The following is a 13,316-nucleotide window of genomic DNA, read 5'->3' as shown; positions in this document are numbered from 1 at the left end:
GATAACCCTTTTGTGATGTAGACTTGGATTTTTAAAGGTGAGGTTTTACACAGTTTTACACACATCACATGGAGTAAACTATGTGTGCTCTTTCTGCAGAGAGCTTGATTTGTACCGGTACTACAGAAATGATCTGCACATGCAGAAGAACCGGGAAAAAAGGTTCTGACACGTGAGTATCATATCATCACAGTTCCAGTAGCTCATAGCTAATACTATTATATGAAGTATCAAACTAAGTGTATTTATTAGATATATCTTATTAGCATGCATCATCACACTATCCCTCCACTGAACACCTTTATTAGAAGTGTTGTGCAAAAGATTGTAGTGGAGTAAAGTCTAGATTTTGTTCAATCGGCCACAAAGCAGAAAGATTTTTTTTTGGGAGAGCAGCCTCGATATATCATAACAGACCATAAGGAGGGGGAAAACAACGACAAATAGCAAGATTTCGCCCACTTCTGCCTGAATTTTATAGACACAGAAATGTGTGAGTTGTTTCTCTCACTGCAGTGGAGCCTTCCTTTTTCATCTTGCTGCCAACAGCCAGAAAATCCGCAGTGGTATTTTCTCCAGCACTAATTCAGCACCTGAGTGCAAAGCCGAGGAGCCTGTTTTATTAACACCTGGATGAGTTCTGTTGCAGCTGTTACGAAGGCAGAAGATTACAGACAAATAACCCTGCATGTTTCCTCTCTGGCACCCTCTGATACACTCTATCAGTCTATGGCTCTGATTGGTTCTATCTATCTATCTATCTATCTATCTATCTATCTATCTATCTATCTATCTATCTATCTATCTATCTATCTATCTATCTATCTATCTATCTATCTATCTATCTATCTATCTATCTATCTATCTATCTATCTATCTATCTATCTATCTATCTGTCTGTCTGTCTATCTATCTATCTGTCTGTCTGTCTGTCTGTCTATCTATCTATCTATCTATCTATCTATCTATCTATCTATCTATCTATCTATCTATCTATCTATCTATCTATCTATCTATCTATCTATCTATCTATCTATCTATCTATCTATCTATCTATCTTTCTATCTATCTATCTATCTATCTGTCTGTCTGTCTGTCTATCTATCTATCTATCTATCTATCTATCTATCTATCTATCTATCTATCTATCTATCTATTTATCTATCTCTCTGTCTGTCTGTCTGCCTGTCTGTCTGTCTGTCTATCTATCTATCTATCTATCTATCTATCTGTCTGTCTGTCTATCTATCTATCTATCTATCTATCTATCTATCTATCTATCTATCTATCTATCTATCTATCTATCTATCTATCTATCTATCTATCTATCTATCTATCTGTCTGTCTATCTATCTATCTATCTATCTATCTATCTATCTGTCTGTCTGTCTGTCTGTCTGTATATCTATCTATCTATCTATCTATCTATCTATCTATCTATCTATCTATCTATCTATCTATCTATCTGTCTATCTGTCTGTCTGTCTGTCTGTCTGTCTATCTGTCTGTCTGTCTGTCTGTCTGTCTGTGTAGTTTCAGCACTTACACTTATCATCTGCAAAATAGAGGCTCACTTCCTCTGCACAAATGTTGTTATATATAAACTGTTAACGTGTCAGTGAGTGTGCAGCATTTTCAGAGCCCTCCAGTAAGCTACCACTGTGCAGCAACTATGCGCTTCATCGTTGAGCATTTCTCAAGGCTCTTCAATGCCTGCATGACTCAAAACCGCGCGGTGGATCTGTATAAAATACCCTCTACGCTCCGGCCCACCTCCCCTATTAGAACACGCTTGTTTTACTGTAAGATATCCATGGTAATACAACAGACATCACAAACAGCCCATGTCACAGATTTCTAAGAATGCTTTGATAGTCCAATTAATTATTTTACATGCGATTGCTTGAACAGAGAAAAGCACATTTGAAGGTCCTGCGAGGACAGTTTGACAAAGAATCAGATCTTGCAGCTCATGTGCAAGTAGTTCTGTTCAAATTATAGACAATTGAACCCTTTGTACACATTAACTTGCTTGAATGAAATTCAGAGATGAACTGTTTTGAAAAAAAAAGGTACTAAACCAAAACAATTTAGAAATTTAAAAGTGTTGTGTTATTTGGCAATGGTACATACCAACAAATCCCTTTAAAACAGCTATAAGTTATTTCTGTTTACTGTCTCACTCTTGCCTTTTAAAAAAAAAAACCCTCACTGAGATCCTTGTGCTATGGTGGATTAAACCATGCACACCACAGGGAGGTGAATGCACTCCAAGATACACTGGCATTTATTTGAGGGACAAATATCCTCTGTTTGTAACTGTTTATAACTGTTTATTCGGTCAACACGAACCATTTCTCTGCAGTGGTAATAATAATCCCAAGGATGTTTGGGGCCCTCTGTGTTTTCTCTCACCACTACATCTAGTGCAAAGTATATATTTGGCAGAGGTGTTGTTTTAACAGATGTAAAAACAGATTTGAACGCGTTACTTTCACTTGCAACACAGTATAAACATCTACTTTTAGTAAATATTAAAAAAAAAAGTGTTCCTGTTTACTGCGGTGATGGGGTTGTGGTCTACGTATTACGGTAATAAAATTCAGACGTGCGTCTTGTTTGAGAGCCGGTTATTACGGTGCCGTAATGTTTGCTGCTTCGGGGTTTGTGAAAGCACGGAGCGCTGTGATGAGCCTCCCCACTAACCGCTCTACCTACTCCCTGTGAACCACGGCCGACGTTCCCCTCAGAAGCAAACTCTGGATATCGCTCCGCTTCCCGCTGTAAGTCACACAATAAGTTTCTGCCTTTTCACAATTTTTCCGCGCTTGGCTCTCCGGTGAGCAACAGCTTTACTTTTAGATGCCCGACTCTTTTGTTTCGAGTCTGTCAATGTCTCGGGGAGTTAATAATTGACGGCTAGCAACAATTGGAACAAATCTCGCGCTGCGTGGTCGGCAAAGCTTTTAAAAGAGGCGGTTTAATTGAATTGGATGCTAAAGTTGCCCGTCGGGGCGACAATAGCTGCCGTGAATTTTCCCTTAAGGTTGGTAATGTCACGGGTGGCCAAGAGAAGTTGAGCTCTTTGGACAGCTCAGTGAAAAACAGCAATGTTTGTCTCACAACACGGAGCTAAAACAGTTCACCGGGACGCGACTCCCGTAAGTTCTTTTAAATGTTTTTTTTTTTTTCGGCAGACACAGCTGCTGCACCGCACCCACCAGCTGTGAGTTTAAGGTTTAACATTAGTGGGTAACTTGTAATTTTGGTTATTTAGTGGAAAAATCCCTCTGGAATGACCTGCTGCTATTATTCATTGTTTGAGTCGTTTGAACTGCTGGGTTTAAGCCGGGCTTAGGTCCTCCCAGGTTTTGGGTTTAGTCGATAAATTGGGTGTTTTTTAAATTTTTTTTATTATTTTTTTGGGTTTATACAAAACAAAGTGAACCGCACAATTGACAGCGCATCGCTCCGAAGTGACTCTAGTTATTGTGTGAGGAGCCAAAACCCATTAATAGCTTCTTTATCTGCCTGATGCCGCCCATTTATGGTTGCATGAGGATATATAAAAAAATAAAAATGCCAGCGCACCAGCTGTGTTTATCCGTAGGAAAAGGGCATTTCTCTGTGTGCTGTAATGTTTACAGGAGAATGGCTACGTGTTCTGCCTCTGTACACAGTCCAGTTCAAATTTTCTCCTTCATTTCCCCCCCTTTAGAATCAATGACAGTCAAAGCGTAATGCAAAGTTTATTAAGTGTGTTCTCGTTGTCTCATTCTTTTGAAAGAAAAAAAAAAAATTGCAAGTGAGAGTGTGCTTATGTTTCACTGAAGGTGTTCACGGGTGTGTTTAGACTTGTCCCGGAGAGATGCAGCCACAGTCATGTTATCTGTGTTGAGCAGATTAGTCAGACAGATTGGGTCACTCAGGTGCCAATGAAATAATCAACGCAGCAGTTTCTTCTTCTTCTTCTTTTAATATAAAGTTGAACACTTTTGTCTTGCTGCCACTTCATCTGCTCATTTGGTTATTTTTTTTTGATGAATCAAGTCCAAATCCCATGGCATCCCGTAGCACTCTTTTCAAATCGCCTTGCCTTCAGAAATCAGCACATCATCCTTGCTGTGTGAGTGGGCAGAGGGTTTCTAATTGGCAGAGGAAATTGGAATGATAAAACTAGTGCTTCCATCTCTGTTGTTGCAGCTCGCGGTGAGAAAGTTGTCAGCTTTGTAAAAGTGGGGGGAAAAAAATGGAAATGTTGATTTGGAGGGAGCTGCAGGGGATGTGATGTTGACTAGGGGTGGGTAAAAATATCGATTCAGCAATGCATCGTGATTCTTTTCCCTGCAATTCAATATCAATTCATCAGTCTTCTGAATCGATTGAAGCCCCTGGCCAGTGGGGTGCGCTGTGAGCAACACCCTCGTGTGATTCGCGCTGTACGACAGGGGCTGCAGTAGACCAAACCATCACAATATGGCGACCGGAGTGAGTAGCTGCAGCGTTAAGCCAGCGTGTGGATTAATTTCGTATTCCCTTGTAAACCTGGAACACAGGAAAGAGATAAAGTAAGGTGTTGTGCAAACTTTGCCAGGCGGTTCTGAAATACTGCAGCAACATGACAAACCTGCGAAACCACCATGCAGACGTTCTGCAGAAACCATCGCTAAATCCGCAACTTCAAACGCAACTCGACAGAGCCTACAAACTGGCGCCAGGTTCTGTCCGCGCATAGTATTGATTGATATCGATTTGTGACCTAAAGAATCAAAATCGAATCGAATTGTTAGATTCTTAACAATACCCAGCCCTAATGTTGACTATGCAGTGGCTGTGTTGATCTGTGTCCATCAGCCATTTATCTCGCTTGGGGACTTGAAATCACCTTTGTGCTTTTAACCAAACCATTAGATACTTTCACTGTATCCATGCTGGGGCTCTACTTTCTGAGTGGAGATGGTAGAAAGATTTGGTGCACCAGAGGGTGAAAGGTCAAATCGGTCTCTCTGGGACTAGTCTGTGAGGCCGAAATACTACAGGCCAAAAGTTTGGAGACATCTTCTCAGTCAATGCGTTTTCTTTATTTTCATGACTATTTACATTGTAGATTCTCACTGAAGGCATCAAAACTATGAATGAACACGTGTGGAGTTATGTACTTACCTCTTGAAGCTCATCGAGAGAATGCCAAGAGTGTGTAAAGCAGTAATCGGAGCAAAGGGTGGCTATTTTGAAGAAAGTAGAATATAAAACATGTTTTCAGTTGTTTCACCTTTTTTTGTTAAGTGCATAACTCCACATGTGTTCATTCATAGTTTTGATGCCTTCAGTGAGAATCTACAATGTAAATAGTCATGAAAATGAAGAAAACGCATTGACTGAGAAGATGTCTCCAAACTTTTGGCTCATATATATATAAATATATATATGAACCAAAAGCTGGGTAAGTAAAGCAAATGGTAGCCTCTTTTTTAAAAAAAATTTTTTTTTATATAACCCTTTGGTAATTAACACAAATCATCACGGACACAGCCAACTGTAAAATGTGACCATTTAAATGATAATGATTTTCTCTCTACGCAAGCTTGTACATTGGCAGGCCATTTAACATGCGATAATGTTGTTAATGCTGAATGAAATGCTGCTCCCAGGTAAATAATGGCTGCAATAAACAGTGAGTGCATTATAAAAGGGTTTAGCCTCAGGACTTTTTTCCCTTGATTTCTATACTAAGAGCAATATGTTTCTGTTGTTCTCAACTCAGAATATGAATATTCTCTATGCTCCATCTCTAAAGGTGGATTTCCGTAGCAACAAATGTGAATTACCCCAGCAGAAATACATTATGCTATATTTAGTTTCGTCTTTCAGTTCTGACTCCTGGTCTGTCTTTATTGCCTACTGCGCACCAGCAATATTGTCATGGCAATGAGGACGGCTTTCGTCCTGGGGTCTTTGTTTTAAATTTCTGACTGTCGGCCATGACACTGAGTTTGCCATACATAGGCTTCGATGACGACCCTCCCGCAGATGTGCGGGATGTGCCCGAATTTATTTTTATTTTTTTATGGCCGTGATGGCTGCCTTTCATCGACCACATCTGGGGAAGACGGGAAAGCTGTTTGTTGCGAGGTGTCAAAGCACCGTGGCTAATTTCTGTGTATATTTGGTAGATAATTTCCCTCTGCCAGCACAAGCTGTCTACATAAACTAAGCCAAATCTCATTTTGTTTTCATTATCTTTTGATAAGCACTTTGCGCCGTCGGAGTATTGTTGAACACTTTGTGCGATGAAAGCAATTTTTTATTTGGCTTTTTGTTTTCTCAATGTTCTAAAGTCACTGCAAATGTCAAGTTGGAGGGTTTCTTTCATCAAAATGAAGTTTTTATATATATATATATATGTGTGTGTGTGTGTGTATGCAGGGTGAGCTGGTCAGCTGTTCAGGGAGCTGTAGAAATGGGTGCTTTGAGTCTGTTTGTATTCGTGCTCTCTGTGGAACGTTGTGATTGTTTTGGCTGCTCTGTACATGTGCCCCAGCATTTAGATTTTCATCTGCACAGTTTCACTTTTACCCTTTGCCATTTGGACAGAGTCACCCTTTCCCCAGCAGTGCTCATACATCATGTCTAACATTTTCAACACTCGCGTAGTGTACTCGGTTAGCTGACTTCCTGACAAATTTTCAGTGGAAGAGACAGACGCACGACACGAAGAAGAGACGGAAATGACTGTTAAACGTTAACCACTGGGGTGGCGATTTTATCTCTCCGTCGGGTCATCCAGTCTCTTCTGACACGTCTTTTTCATTTGCTCACAGTTAAACCCAAGAACTCATCAGCTGTGAAGTTCAGTGTTAGGGAACATTTGGTTCTTACTGAACTCACAACTGTCTCTAATTTACTGCAGTATGAATCACCAAAAACATTGGGTTTATGTACAAGTTGGTTTTCTAAATATTTGTGCAGAACTCTAATGATTTAAGTTAAAATATAGAAAAAGCAGCACACACTCCAGGCCAAACTATTCATTTTATTTCTAAGCACTTTGGCCTATTGTCAACTGGCAAAATAACAATACTAACATTTTAGTCGGCCAGTGGAAATGAATCCTTTTCTTGCTTGGATGGATTTATTTAGGACCTCAGTTTGCAGTCTTGTAGGAGTATTGAGGAGTTTAGCTCGCCATGTCAGATCGTGTGCCACCATCTCCTTGGTTTCCTGTCAGAACGTGCTCTGATCTCCACTTGGATTACGTGGCAGCAGGAGATGATAGGAAGAGGGTGTCTGGAGAGAAAAGTGGTTGTTGCTGCAGGATGTCGACTGTTGTCTTTGAGTGAGCTGCTCCACCCGCACACTGACAGCCGTCATGAGATCACCCGTCAGTGATTTCACTAAAGTTGTGCAAACACTGAGCTATTCAGCAGGTGAGGGGAGCTCAGGTATGAAAGGGAATGCCTTGGGACCATCAAAGACAAATGGCTTGGAAAATATGTCAGATATAAGTCAGATATGGACGCCCCTGTGTATGCAGTCATCCGTCAGTGTGGAATGTGTCTTGTTGTGGTTATATTTTGTGGTTTTAAATACCCATCTTTATGTGGAGAAGACATTTTAGTGGTCCTAATTGGCTCAATTGGCATCACCTGTGAGTGTATGAGTTGATGGTGAGGTGTGTTTACTGCTTGGTTATATTCTGATAAAACAGTTTGTACAGTGATTGGCACTGTTGCCTCACAGCATGAGAAATGGCGGCGCAGACGTGCTGGTAGACTGGGAACTCTCTATATGGAGTTTGCATGTTTTACTGGATGCTCCCTAGTCCTAATGTGCTCCAAATCCATGCAGTTAAAGTTATATTAGTGGTTCTAAAATGAGCCATAGTGTTCCCCACGGTAGACCATTTGTCAAAAAATTCCACGGGCTTGAGAAATAAAAGCCCCATTCACAGGTTGTTTGGAAAAACTCTGATGCTCTGAAAGTACAGAAAACAATTTTCACGCCTGCACTCACCATCCCTCTCCTCCGCAGGACACAGGTTTTATGTGAAAGTCTCGGCTCTGCCGGTGATCTGAACTGACCGCCCACCGTGGTTTTACTGCTCTCACACCCGAGGAACACAACCTTTGGGCAGTAAACACATATTGCCCAAAGCTTGCGGCTCAGCATCCCTTCATGTAAACGTTCTTTCCCTTTTCTTCATCGAAAATTCCTCTCAGTAGTCTTTTAATAACTTTCCTAAGCTGGTCTTTAATCCCTTAAGTAGATTTCAGAAATAATGAAAATAAATTTCAAGAAACAAACTATTTCTCTTGACTAATTAACTGTTTGTTGAGGATTCTGCACGATCCATTTCACAGACGTCCAGTGAGTTTATTTCTCCTGCCGCAGCACCCCCGCTGTGGCCATTACTCGTTTTATTTGCTTTCCTTTTGAAATATTGTAGTCTTTTGTCGAGTTCGATTATTGTATTTTTGCATGTTGTTACAGTTAGCCGAGGTCCTATTACAATGTGTGAGACGTGCTTTGGTCAATACGTCACTTTGCTTATGAAGAGCAGCTGAATTCACACCCCATACAGCCCAGCCTGTTTTAGGTGTGGGGAGAGAGGAAATGAGCAGCTTTCTGAGACTGGCCCCCCAAGTGGCAGCAAAATGCTATTACACGCAGTCGTACATTTGTAAGGCACCAGAGGCATGCGGAGATCTGCGTTCAGCCTGAAAATCTGCACAGGTCTCTGAGATACTTTCATACCGTGGGGGTCAAAACCCAAAGTTTAGTTTTTTTCAGTTGCTAGTGACTTCACATCACTCGTGCTCTTAAGAGCAGAAGAAAATAATTTATTTCTTGTTTTTTTTTTCTGTAATGTCTCCATTAAAATGAACTATCTACACTAACATGTGTCATTCACACACAGTTCATTAACATAGATATTAGGCTTTCCTTTTTCCTTTCTTTTTTTTTTTTTTTTACATCCCTTCATTGTGACCCTTGACAACTCCTTTGAGATGAAAGGCTTACCTTTAAGCCTCTTCTGTAGACATTTCATCTTCAAAAGATCTTTTCTTCTGACTTTCATGTCCCCTACGATATATGGACTGTATGGCTGTTCAAACGTCTGAGCACGAGCCAGAAAACATGAAGAGAGAAACCTGGAGAAAACTGGGCTTGTTCTCCTGGAAAAGGTTTTAGGGAAAATGATATCAAATTCTGAAAGGTTTTTAAGAAGATCCAGAAATGAATGATGATGCTGTGTTGTCTTGCACAGTGTAACCTCTCTAAGAATGGCATCCACCAGCCTCAGGTTAGTCATCTCGGTAATCACTCATCCCGGTCTCATGATTAAAGCTGACTCTGAACAAACGTGCGCCGCTCCACTGTCGTGGTTTAGTGTCCCAAAGTTCAGAACCTGGAGAGACCTAAGACTTTTAGAATGTCATTCGCTCTGAAGTTGTGTTAATGCTTCAGTTATCTTTTGTTTGAATGATCTGGTCCACAATTGTGAGCCGGTTAATTGGCTTGGCCGATTAGTCAGTGCCATTGGAACATTTTTCAGTGTGGGAACAGTTTAACTTTCACAACAGGTGACTGCGCAGCCTCCTTCATCTCATCCACTTTGCGTTTAGAGTTCATACGTGAAGTCAAGGCGATGCCACCGTGTGTCGAGTCTTTCCATTTCAGCCGTTAAACATTATAGCTTTTAGCAGATTAACGGGCTTTGCAAGCAGGTGTTAATGCAGCAGACGTGTCATCGTAAGAAAAATGGCACATGGTTAATTAGCATATCGACACTCTGGTTCAGTCTGGTAAGCACTGCTCGCATCTCTCCTACTAAGACCGTTACATGAACATCTAGGTATATTTGTCTATGTTCATGCTGCGTTGTTGCAGTTAACTTCTTCACTTTTTCTTCCCGCCGAAGCCCCGTGACTCAGTGATTGTGACATTTTGATGGAATCCTCTCGACAAGCCTGTCTACTCTCTCATAGCTTCCCTTCTCCCGCTGTTGCTCGGCATCCAGCTACACTTTCCCCCTTTTCATTTAGCTGCCTCTTTCTTCTGTTTCCCACATTCTCCAAAGTTTTTAAATTGTTCTCGAACTGGCATTTTACACGGTGAGCAGCACCCTACTACTATTTGATTCAGAAACTGCCAATTCAACTTTGAAAATGTGTCGTTTAAAGATTTTCTACAGATCCTTTTATTGTCAAGGTGTTACTCTAATGTGCGCCGCATCACTTCAGTCTTCTCTTCTTCTTCACATAAGAGGCGGAGCAGGAGGGTGCCTGATCGCTGAGTCACCCTCATATTTTTCCCAGTGTATTTCTAGATTTGAAGTAACAGCCTTTGTTGTATTTTTTTCCTCTCAATTATATCAATAAAGTCACTAAACCAATAATGTGAGGCCGGTTAGACATTCCTATCTTTTATTGGAGACGTGTGGAAATCAGGATGAGTGCTCGTGCAGGTTTCAACGAGAAACAGGTTATCTGACAGTCATAATAAACTCATATAAACAGTATTGTGTGTGTTGGGGTGGGTAAAAGATAAAGTAACGTATTTAAAGAAAACGGGTATAAGTTAAAAATTATATATCTTTTTGTAATGGTGTTTTTATTGTTCCTGACATTGATTTTTTTATTATTACATTTTATTTTTTACATTCTAACACCAAGCAACTTCTTGTCTTTTACCAGTCAAATCATTCTAAATGCATTATAGACTAATGCAGCCACAACCAGAGTCTTGCAGTGGGAATAAGCTCAAGTGAACGGGGACAGAAGGAGACGACAAGGCAGCCTGCCTCCTGATTAGATATCTACTTTGTCAAGCTTGAACATCAGCCATCCCGGGCAGGTTATTGATTTGCCACTGGCTAAGGTTGATTGCCTCATTTGTTTCTGTGTAAACTCAGCTGAGCCCGCATGGCATTTTGAGTGTTCGGTTAAAACCTGATTAGCAGGCTTCTTGGCAGTATTCACAGTTACCAAGACGTAGCTTTGGCATTTACCGTATATTTTGTGATGAGTTGTGCTGAAGTGAAATTTTTATGCAATGCAGCCTGTTTAGTAATGCATGCACACGCAACGAGCCAATTACAAATGATTCAGCAACAGGTCAGTATGCATTCTACTGCTGTCTTGCATTATAACCTGTTGAGAATTACCCAGACGAGACCTACTGTCTAATTTGCACAGGTTTGCACAGGTGTGCAAATTAGATGTTTGCTGTTAGTTTCTGTCGTCTATTTCTTGAGCCACAGCTCGTCTGTTGCTGAGTATTCTTCTGTTTATGAGCTTTGCAGCCTGTTTTGTTTTGTTATTAACTCCTTTTGTTTTTGAAGTTTGCAGGTTAGATAAAACGGGAAAGATTAAGTGAGACAAAAGACTTTTGCATTAGTTCTTGACATTCTCTGCTGACAGTATGTGAAGTCGGCATGGTTCCTCAGTCATTCTGCTCCACTTTAGCTGCATGAATCCTCCACAATCTGCCAGAATTAAAACTATTTTAGTGGTTTATTGTCAATTGAAAATGTCATTGTGTTTATATCATTTCTACAGATTTAGAATAATCCTCCTTTTAATTTATTTATTACACGAGACCCCACCAGAGCGAGTTTTGCCCATCTGCACGAACGTCTCTTTCTGCTCGGTCCCTTGTATAGAAGGACTGGACAGAGGGGCTGGAAGTGGCTGCGAGTTAATAAGCATTCCTCAATCAACTCCTTTTCAGTCACGATTTCAGATTAGTGTTGTGTTGGTCAGCCATAACAGAGAAACACGAATGAGAAAAGCTTTATTGGGAAATCCTCTTTATTGACATGGAGTATATGTCAGTGTAAGGATGCAAACAGACTAGATTTGATGGATAACTTAAGCCCAAAACCCATAATACAATGCATTACCAGACTTGTTTAATCTCATTTCAAGCCAGACCCACAGACCCTGCTGAAAGCTATTCTTAAATAATCCATCTGTATTAGCAGCTAATGTTGCAGAGGTATACTGTAATTCCTGTTCAGTTGGGCTGTATAAACACCTCTGTCGAGTAACTCGCGGCACGTTATCGTGAGAGATGAAGCCTTTTATTTCACTTTGGTTTTTTTGCATGCTTTCTCTTGTAGTAATTGGAAATAAAACTGATCCTAAATTGAAGTTGGCTGGCCAGACTTTTAGATTGTACCAGAATCACTCAAGGAAGTTGCAGTTGGTGCATCTGTAGTATGGCTCTAAAGCCCTTTTTAGCCCTGCCCCTTTTCCCAGGTTACTCAGACCTGAATACATCAGGGCTGCTTCAATCTCCAGATTATCACACGAGAGCCATCAGTTAATTAGGCATGGAGCTCCACTCTGTACTTACAAGATGGTCCTCCCCAAAACAGGCCCATGTGGGATCTTGTTGATGCAGGCAGATGTGGCGAATAATTATTTTTAAAGCTTGTCAGAACAAGTGCATGTGAAGGGTAAAACCCTATCTATTCTCTAACCCTACCAAAATGATTTTAGTAACTAAATACAACCAGGCAGTTGGAATAGCTTTATTGTAAAGTGTAAACGCATCTCGCTCTCGATCTCACACAAAGGCCTGTGGTGAGGTCATTGTTTGACACCAGTTATTTTGAAGTCATGTTTTCTCATGGTGCAAGTATACGCTGACCTAATTAGGTTTTGGTTTTCACGCATTGTTGGCGTGGTTGGCAGCAGAGAGAGTATTCCCAGAATGAAATCAAATCGCTGTGATATTTCATTACGCTTTGAGGCTCAAATGCATACGGGACAAGATAGAAATACCCCTCCATCAAAGGCCTCACACACACCTTTTTCTGCTGCAAGCTTTGGACGAAGCAAATACCTTTTTGACAAACAGAACGCACTTCTGACTGTCTGCCTCCTTGAAAAGTGGGCAGCGTCCACTTCATCTGGAAAGCTGTTGGCTGCGTTCCATTTCTTGTGCAAGTTCATGTTGTTTTCAAAGAAAAGATGAAAGGAAATAACTGAGATTCTGCTGCCCGGTCCATTGCTGTCAACAACTACATTACTGCAATGCTCTTTGTGTTGCTAATCTAGTTGAGATGGAATGGAACAATGCTGTCATGCACGTGACCTTTGTAGACGCTTAACCGTGTTTTCCTCTGACAGTCAAGGGTAGAGCTGAGGTTTGGAGCAGTTTCTAATATGCATGGTTCCAAGTGTAGGTTTTTGTGTCACAGAGAACCCTAAATTTTGCGGCGTGTGGGAGCTTGCAGGACTAACCGGTAAACAAAAGAATATTGTGCGTGTGTGTTTGCAGAGACGCAGCGGCTGGATGTGCATTGT

General features: G+C 40.9%; 1 protein-coding gene across 1 annotated transcript in view; it reads left to right on the top strand.

Moving 5' to 3' along the window:
* Window positions 1–2,665: 2,665 nt before the first annotated feature.
* Window positions 2,666–13,316, top strand: part of LOC140307283 (tumor protein p53-inducible protein 11-like) — a 31,838-nt gene continuing 21,187 nt past the window's right edge. The window contains exon 1 of the mRNA XM_072386088.1: window positions 2,666–2,783. The gene's annotated coding sequence lies outside the window, so the exon portion shown is untranslated. The remainder of the gene's footprint in view (window positions 2,784–13,316) is intronic.

The sequence above is a fragment of the Leuresthes tenuis genome, unplaced genomic scaffold, assembly GCF_036924035.1.
Source record: "Leuresthes tenuis unplaced genomic scaffold, fLeuTen1.0.hap1 SCAF_5, whole genome shotgun sequence".
Lineage (NCBI taxonomy): Eukaryota > Metazoa > Chordata > Actinopteri > Atheriniformes > Atherinopsidae > Leuresthes > Leuresthes tenuis.
Note: the sequence above shows the minus strand (reverse complement) of the source record. Positions and strands in the feature narration are given on the sequence as shown.